Below are 9,647 nucleotides of genomic sequence, written 5' to 3' on the forward strand. Positions count from 1 at the left end.
CCCTTTGGGAAGGTCAAGAGACCTTGGTATTTATTTTATTCATTTTACCAAATGAAACTAAGCCATATTGTTTGAAGCAATTAAGAAAAGTGCAGTTTTTACAGTGTATCATCTCAAGATGGTAAAATACCCATGGCTTAGTAAAGAAATGTTGAGAGGATTTTGATGAAGGTTTTTATGTTGTCTGAAAAGCAAGAGAGAAGGCAAGAGACTGTGACAATAAAGAAAAGAAAGGGAAGGAAAGGAAAGGGAAAGAAAAGAAAAGAAAAGAAAGGAAAGGAAAGGAAAGGAAAGGAAAAGAAGAGAAAAGAAAAGAAAAAAAGAAAAAAAAGAAAGAAATAGTTTGTCCAAAGTAACCGGAAGTTATATAGAATTTTATGGAAGATCAGAGTATGTATAGAAAGCCAGAGGACATATGAACTGTATTTGCTTTGGTTTTGCGTTCCTGCAAATATGATTTGAGAAAGAACTGTAAAATATGTTGTTTTTCACTTAAAAGGCTGGAGATTATTTGATGCAAAATGTCTGCTTATGCTCTTTAACAGGAGAATAAAACTGCAGCTCCATGTTACCATAGGGTTATACAGGGTTGTATTCAGGTAATTGTTAACCATTATATACCTACCACCAGCTCCTGAGTGAATGGATTAATGCCGTTTCTTTCTGGCTGACAGGTTTGGTATGGCCAGAATAGTTAAAGTACTGTTCTTTTATGCAGTTGGTTCTAAAACGTATTTGATTACAATTTTAGAAATTTTAGTTATGGGGAACTGTAAATGCTCCACAGTGCTATACTGTAGGCTGTAGTAACACCATCAGTGACACCTAATGGCTGTTTTGCATTGGTGGCCACAGTATGCAGCAACACATGGCTCACCACCATGTTGGTTTATGGATAAAGAAGGTGGAGCCATGGTTTTACCACTATCTTTGTTGAAGGCTGCCAGCTGTATTCAGTTCCAAAAGTGCTAAGTGCAACTTTTTTCTTTAAACTTTTTGCTGTTCAATTTTTTAAATTAAGTTTTTATTTTTTATACTAATTAGAGCTTATTCACTTTGTATCCCAGCTGTAGCCCCCTCTTTCCTCCCCTCCCAATTCCACCTACTCCTCCTCATCTCCTCCTATGCCCCTCTCCAAGTCCAGAGATAAGGGAGGTCCTCTTCCCCTTTCATCTGACCCTAGCTTATCTGATCTCATCCAAACTGACTTCATTGTCCTCCTCTGTGGCCTGGCAAGGCTGAAGGTGTTTATCAGCTGAAGGTGTTCTCTGGATGAATTTTTGGTGTCATTCATGTAGACTATCATATCTTCTGCAAATAGTGATACTTTGATTTCTTCCATTCCAATTTGTATCCCCTTGATCTCCTTTAGTTGTCTTATTGCTCTACCGAAGACTTCCAGTACTTGGGCAGCCTTGCCTTGTCCCTGATGTCAGTGGGATTGATGTAAGTTTTTTTCCATTTAGTTTGATGTTAGCTATAGACTTGCTGTGTATTTTCTTCACTATGTTTAGCTATGTGCCTTTTATATCTGATCTCTCCAAGACTTTAAACATGAATGGATGTTGGATTTTGTCAAATGTCTAAGGAGATGATCATGTGGTTTTCCTCCTTCAGTTTGTTTAAATGATGGATTTCCATTTACTGAACCACCCCTGCATGCATGAGATGAAGCCTACTTGGTCATGGTGGATGATATCTTTTATATATTCTTGAATTAGGTTTGCCAATATTTTATTGAATATTTTTCCACCAATTCTCATAAGAGCAATAGGTCTGAATTTCTCTTTTTTGGTTGGGTCTTTGTGTAGTTTAGGTTTCAAGGTGACTGTGGCTATCTAGAATGAATTTGGTAATGTTCCTTCTGTTTCTATTTTGTGGAATAATTTAAGTTGAATTGGAGTTAGCACTTCTTTGAAGGTCTGGTAGAATTCTGTGCTGAAACCATGTGGCCTGGGCTTTTTTTTTTTGGAAGAGAGACTTGTGGTGACTGCTTCTATTTCCTTGGGGGATATAGGACTATTCAATCTTTCTGCCTGATCTTGATTTAATTTTGGTAGATGGAATCTATCAAGAAAATTGTCCATTTCATTTAGATTTCCAAATTTTGTGGCATGTAGGCTTTTGTACTATGACCTAATGATTGTTTGGATTTCCTCAGTGTCTCTTGTTATGCCCCCATTTTGATTTCTGATTTTGCTGATTTGGATAGTTTCTATTAGCCTTTTAGTTAGATTTACTAAGGGTTTGTCTATATTGTTGATTTTGTCAAAGAACCAGCTTTTGGTCACATTGATTCTTTGAATTGATTTCTTTGTTTCTAATTCATTGATTTCAGCTCTGAGTTTGAATATTTCCAATCATCTTCTCTTCTTGTGTGTGTCTACTTCTTTTTATACTAGGGATTTTAGGTTTGCCATTAAATTGCTTGTCTAGAACTTCTTTTTGAAGAAACTTAGTGCTATGAACTTTCCACGTAGGAGCACTTTCATCATTTCCCATAACTTTTGGTATGTTGTGCCTTCATTTTCATTGAATTTTAGGAAGTCTCCAATTTCTTTTTTTGTTTCTTTCCTGAGAAAGCTGTCACTGAGTAGAGAGTTGTTTAGTTACCATATGTATGTATGCTTTTGTAGTTTCTGTTGTTGTTGAGGTCCAGTTTTAGGCCATGGTGGTCTGAAAGGATACAAGAAATTATTTTTATTTTCTTGCATTTGTTGAGACTTGCTTTGTGTCTGACTATGTGGTCAATTTTTGAGAAATTTCCATGAGGTACTGAAAATAAGGCATACTCCATTGTGTTTGGTTGAAAAGTTCTGTAGACATTAGGTCTATTTGCTTCAGTAAATTTGCTCTGTAAGTGTCATTTCTCCCTATTTAGCTTTTGTCTAGATGATCTGTCCCTTGATGAGAGTGGAGTGTTGAAGTCTCCCACTATTAAGGTGTTGGGATGTGTGATTTAAGATTTAATCATGTTTTTATTTACAAAAGCAGGTGCTCTTGTATTTGGGGCATAGATGTTCAGGACTGTGATGTCCTCCTGGTGGAATTTTCCTTTGATGAGAATGAATTGTCCCTCCTTATCGTTTTTTTTAATTTCTTTTTTAAGATTTATTTATTTATTTATTTATTTATTATGTGTACATTATTCTGCCAGCATGTACACCTGCACACCAGAAGAGAACACCAGATCTCATTATAGATGGTTGTGAGCCAAAATATGGTTGCAGGGAATTGAACTCAGGACCTTTCGAAGAGCAGTCAGTCAGTTCTTAACCTCTGAGACATCTCTCCAGCACCCCCTCCTTATCTTTTTTTGTTTAACTTTGGTTGAAAGTCTATTTTTATCAACAGTTTTGGCCTGTAGTTTTCTTTTGTTGTTGTTTTTTGTGTTTTACTGGATTGCTTATGACAGCAATGCTGGATTTCTAGAAAGAGTTTCAAAGGGTTCCTTCTGTTTCTTTTCCTTTTTTCTTATCTTCTTTTTTCTTGATAGTTTAGGAAGGATTATTGTAGCTCCTTTTAAATGTCTGGAAGAATTATGGTGTGAATTCAACTTAAGCAGACACACCCAAGTGGAGTAGATGATTGGAAATATTCAAACTAAGAAATCAATGAATTAGAAACAAAGAAAACAATTCAAACAATCAATGGGACCAAGAGCTGATTCTTTGAGAAAATCAACAAGGTAGACAAACCCTTAGCCAAACTAACTAAAAGCCAGAGAGAAAAATACGCAAATCAGCAACATAAGAAATGAAAATGGGGGCATAACAACAGACACCAAATGAGGAATATGGGCATCATAATGGCATCAAATAGAGCTATGTTCCACAACAGCACAAAGTCCTCAGCATAAGCAGTTCTTGGGGTATGCTTCTCCAAGACAAACTCATCATGACTATGCTAACGGGGGAGCCACATTCCACGAGTGCTACAGATGTTTTGCTGTTACTCTTGCATGGCTATCAACAGGACCAGGAAGCCAAAATAGTTTGCCTACATATGGGGAAGGGGAAAATGAGTTTAGCTCAGGCCCTGGGAAGAATTCAGGGTATTGGGTGCACTATGCCAGCCTGGAGGACCATATAACATGGAAGGACTTAGGGATTGCTGGGAGAAAATTAGCAGCTATGTCTGTTTTGATATGTTAAATATGAACCTCTGCCATTTGTTCCAGGTATGAAACCTATGTTTATGGAAATATAAACTTCAGAGCGAGCAGCATGTTCTCCATTAAGCAATGATTAAAAAATGAGCTCACAAGGAAGAAAGTCTCAACAGATACAAGAAAATATTTTTCCTTTCTTTATATCTTTCTAATTTTTTTTCTTTCTTTATATCTTCTTTCTTTTCTTTGATGGAGGGTGGGTACCCAGACTGGACTCGAAGTTTTGCTTATAAGTTTTGTTTTTCTACTTCATTTTTATTTTATTAATCATTGTTATTTTTTCACAATTTATTCATTATATATCCCTATTAAAGGCTACTCCCTCAACTCCTACTGGTCCCACCCCCCTTTGCTATTTCCCCCAATCCTTTTTCCTTAGTCCACTGAAAAGAGAAGTTCCCCTCCTCTGCCATCTACCCATACATTATCAGAACACTACTCAGCTATTAAAAACAGGAAAATAAAATTTCTGCTCTTATTTCTCCTCCATAGGCCACTGTGCTCAACTCAGAAGATTTCATACCATGAAGCTTGCCTGCAAGCTTTTAGTGAAATCAACACTAGGTATAACTCATTTCAAAGAGTCCCATCCCAAAGACACTGTTTTATTTACCATCTCATATCCAGAAACACATGAAATTTGAAATGCTATGAAATGTAAAACATTTTATCACAAGCATTTCCGAGAACGTGGTTTTCTTGCTGCCTGGAGGCTGTTTCTCACCAGCCCAGAAAGGAAGGAGGGGCCAGAAGATGAGGTATAAAGCTTGGAAGACCCACAAGCATAACAGTGATCAGAACACTCTGGGAACCACCTCAGAAAGTAAGTTAAACTTTAATTCCAGAAAACAGAGGGTATGTACCCCTTGGGGAGTGACTGGGATGCTCTAAGGATAGGTGTAGATAATTGTTTAAAACTGGGCACTTCAAGGATGCTTGATTTGCATTAAAAAGCACATTCCTATCATGTGAACAAGAACATGGAACCTAATTATCCTATATTTGAAGGGAGGGGAGAGTTATCAGGGATCTGTGTCATAGGCCATGTATCAAACTTGATTGATGGCATCTATGTGTAAAGACATTCTCCAGATGATGTCAGGCAGAGAAAACTCATCCTTGCCATGGTTATACAACTAGGCCAGCAGCAGGGTCATACATAGAAGAGAAAGCCTCCTCCCTCACATCTCAAACTTCAGTCTGGGTTGTGATGTTTTTCAATAGAACCCCTGGAACAATAGGTATGTGTACACAAAGAAACTTCTACAGTCTACCACTGTTGTGATACTCTCAGAGAACTTCCTGGCTGGTGTTAATTCACCATTCCCTACATATTCATCCACTGGACTAAAAGTTTTTGTGTAAACTGAGGCAATTGAAAACAGTAAATGTTGAGAATCAGGATTATCAATAAGTCTTCCGTAAATACCTTATTATATAATACTGTTGCATGTAATTGATATTCACCATTCATTGTATTCTTTTTAAAAATAAGTTTATTTACTTTAAATTCCAATAGTAATCCCCCTCCCTTCTCTGCCCCATGACTACTCTCCGTTCCTATTGCCCCTTATTATATAATACTGTTGCATGTTCCCTTCAGAAAAGGGAGGTCATTTCCATTGAGCTAGTTTTACAGTTCCGTTGCATCTCAGTGGACCAAAGTACACAAAGGCCTTTCCACATCGACATCGCTTATACTCACAGAATTCCTCTCCAGTAAGGATACTTTTATGATGATGATGATTCTAGATTTATGCAAGGCCTCACCATTTTAACACATTCATAAGTTTTTCCTCTATTATGAATCCTTTCATGATGATGAAGATTATACAAATGTGGAATGGTTTCACCATGTTTAAAACACTCACAGGGTTTCTGTCCATTAGGATTTCTTTCATGAGTGTGAAGATGATTCTGAAGTCCAAAAGTTTTTTCACATTGGTTACAGTCAGACATCTTTCCAGTATGTATTCTTTTATGTATTAGGAGATGTTATGTGCAAAGGCTTTGCCACATAGTTATATTCATATGGTTTCCCTCCAGAATGTGCTGTTGTCTTAGGAGATGATTGTTACATGCAAAGGCTTTATCACACTAATTACCCTCACAAGGCTTTTCTCCACTGTGTGTCTTTTCCTGTTTTTGGAGACTACTCTGCTGTGCAAAGGCTTTATCAGGTTGGGTATATTCATAAGGTTTCTTTCCAGTATGTGTTCTTTTATGTCTTATGAGATGACTGTTTTCTGCAAAGGCTTTACCACACTGGTTACATTCATAAGGTTTCTCTTTGCTGTGTGTTCTTTTATGGCTTAAGAGAGTACTGTTTTGTGCAAAGGCTTTACCATACTGGTTACATTCATAAGGTTTCTCTCCAGTGTGTTCTTTTATGGCTTAAGAGAGTACTGTTTTGTGCAAAGGCTTTGCCACACTCATTACATTCATAAGGTTTCTCTCCAGTGTGTGTTCTTTTATGGCTCATGAGATGACTGTTTTTTGCAAAGGCTTTACCACACTCATTACATTCATAAGGTTTCTCTCCAGTGTGTGTTCTTTTATGGCTTATGAGATGACTGTTTTGTGCAAAGGCTTTACCACACTGGTTACATTCATAAGGTTTCTCTCCAGTGTGTGTTCTTTTATGGCTTAAGAGAGTACTGTTTTCTGCAAAGGCTTTGCCACACTCATTACATTCATAAGGTTTCTCTCCAGTGTGTGTTCTTTTATGGCTCATGAGATGACTGTTTTTTGCAAAGGCTTTACCACGTTGATTACATTTGTAAGGCTTCTCTCCAGTGTGTGTTCTTTTATGGCTTATGAGATGACTGTTTTGTGCAAAGGCTTTACCACACTGGTTACATTCATAAGGCTTCTCTCCAGTGTGTGTTCTTTTATGGATTAAGAGAGTACTGTTTCTGCAAAGGCTTTGCCACACTCATTACATTCATAAGGTTTCTCTCCAGTGTGTGTTCTTTTATGGCTCATGAGATGACTGTTTTTTGCCAAGGCTTTACCACACTCATTACATTCATAAAGTTTCTCTCCAGTGTGTGTTCTTTTATGGTTTATGAGACGACTATTTTGTGCAAAGGCTTTACCACACTGGTTACATTCATAAGGTTTCTCTCCAGTGTGTGTTCTTTTATGGCTTAAGAGAGTACTGTTTTCTGCAAAGGCTTTGCCACACTCATTACATTCATAAGGTTTCTCTCCAGTATGTGTTCTTTTATGCCGTATGAGCTGACTGCTTTTTGCAAAGGCTTTACCACGTTGATTACATTTGTAAGGCTTCTCTCCAGTGTGTGTTCTTTTATGCCATATAAGAACAGTGATATAGGAGAAGGTTTTCCCACATAGAGTGCATTTAAAGGGTTTCTCTCCAGTATGACTGCTTTCATGCCTGCAAAAAAAATTGGCACATGTGAAAGATTTACCACTGTCATTTCATTACACTAATAAATATATTTATCTATATGAATTAATTTCATAATTTGGTCTAATGGTAAAGAAGAATCAAATTTAAAAGTTTTATCACATTATTTACATTCACGGTATTCCCCTTCATTATGGGTATTTTTTAAGATCCCTGTGATGGTAAGAAAATTTGTTATGTGGATCACTTTTATAGCATCATTTTTCTATAAGAGGTTTTCTCCTATATATGAAGAGTATTTAAGAATTCAGAGTTTTACCACAGCAATCCCATTCACAAATTTTTGTTCTGTATGAATGATACTTCATTTACAAAGTGAGCCAGGAAAAGCAGAAGTTCCAAATTCCTAGTATTCATAGGTATTTTCAGCAATATGAGTTTGCTGATAAATTCTCAGTGAAGTTGCAAAACCAATTAACAGTAACCATTTATCACATTCAGAAAATTTACTCACAGTGGGGACTACTACCAAATCAATTGTTCTTGGAGAAAGACAGGGACACTGCTTCTTTCAATATCCCTATGCTCATGTGTCTTAGAATCATTTTGACATATGATATACCAGTTTAATTTACAAAAATAATAAAGATTCCCACATTGAATTAACACAGTTTGTTTTTTGTTCATCATAGATATGTCATATAGGGATTAAGGTTTCTCCACAACAATATTCTTGATTCTCATAAGCTGCTTCTTTCACTAAACTTTACAAAGTTACTGCACGAAAATGAGTAACACTGGTTCTACTATGAAATTTTTGCTTATTAGAAGGTTTTGGACACATACTGATCACCATTTCAGTGTGCATACCTCTTACAATATCTGAGTAGATAGAATGAGACTAAACAGATTGGCAGTTCAAGTCAGTAGCTGTAATGTCCATATGATTCAAATGGTATTTTTGTTACAATATTATTTTTTTTTCTTCTATCTTAGGGGAGTGCCTTGTAAACACAAATCAGATACCTGACATTGAAATACATGGAATTATGAGATTTTAATGATCATCAGTACACGTAAAGCAGTGCTGTTTTTACACTGTTGCTTTTCTTTAAAACTTCCAGGACACAGCCATGTGTGCTGGTACATGCCTTCAATCCCAGCACTTGTGGAGGCAGAAGCAGGCATATCTTGCTTGTTATTTTGAGGTCAGGCTGGTCTAACAAGCAAGTCTAAGAAAGTCACAGATACCCAGAAAAAATCTATTTCAAAAACAGAAAATAAAAAGCAGCCAATAAACAAACAAACAAAAAACACCAAACTTCCAGGACACATTAAAATTTAAGATTCATATCTGTATCAGTGTGCACATAATGTTACCTTTTATTACTTGTAGAACTTTGAAAATGTTCTTCAATATTATGGTCATCCCAATTGTAGCCTAAAATATAGTACGAGAATATATATATTATTGGAAATAACATGTTATTATTAAGGCAAAACTTAAATCATTATCTTCTGTGACCCTTAGAATCATGCCTGATTTATTTACCACATTCCTCCTCATTCTCAATTGGAATTACAGAAGAGGATCAATAACAAAGTAAGAGTTGTCTCTTTATTTTAAAAGTGAAAGAAAAATTGCAGTCTTACCTATAGCAGTGAGGTTTTCACAGGTCTCTAGCATCACATCTTTGTAGAGTTGCTTCTGGGAAGGTTCCAGCAAGGCCCACTCTTCTAGGCTGAATTTCACATGCACATCATTGAAGGTCACTGAATTCTAAAATATGCCATACATTTGTACAACAGAAACAGTGGCAACAATATAATTTATACGTCATTGTCAATATAATCATATAATTCTACTGCTTCTTCCATTTATTTTCTGACACAGAAGTACGAATGTTATACAGTTGGGTGCTGTGCGTGATGTGAAGTAGGGGAGATGAAAAAGCCTAAAGGTTAGATTGAAAAAGAAACAAAAACAAACAAACAAACAAAAAACAAAGGCGTGCTTCAAAAACCTGTATTTCATCAGTTTGTAAGACATGAATATAAAGTAGCCATTAGTTGGGTACTTGAGCAATCTATGAATCATTTTCA

General features: G+C 36.4%; 1 pseudogene; it reads right to left on the reverse strand.

Annotated features, from left to right (window-relative positions):
• Positions 1 to 9,312, reverse strand: part of LOC132650493 (zinc finger protein 431-like) — a 95,915-nt pseudogene extending 86,603 nt beyond the window's left edge.
• Between the last annotated feature and the right edge of the window lie 335 nt (positions 9,313 to 9,647).

Source organism: Meriones unguiculatus, assembly GCF_030254825.1.
Source record: "Meriones unguiculatus strain TT.TT164.6M chromosome 13 unlocalized genomic scaffold, Bangor_MerUng_6.1 Chr13, whole genome shotgun sequence".
In the NCBI taxonomy this organism is placed as follows: domain Eukaryota; kingdom Metazoa; phylum Chordata; class Mammalia; order Rodentia; family Muridae; genus Meriones; species Meriones unguiculatus.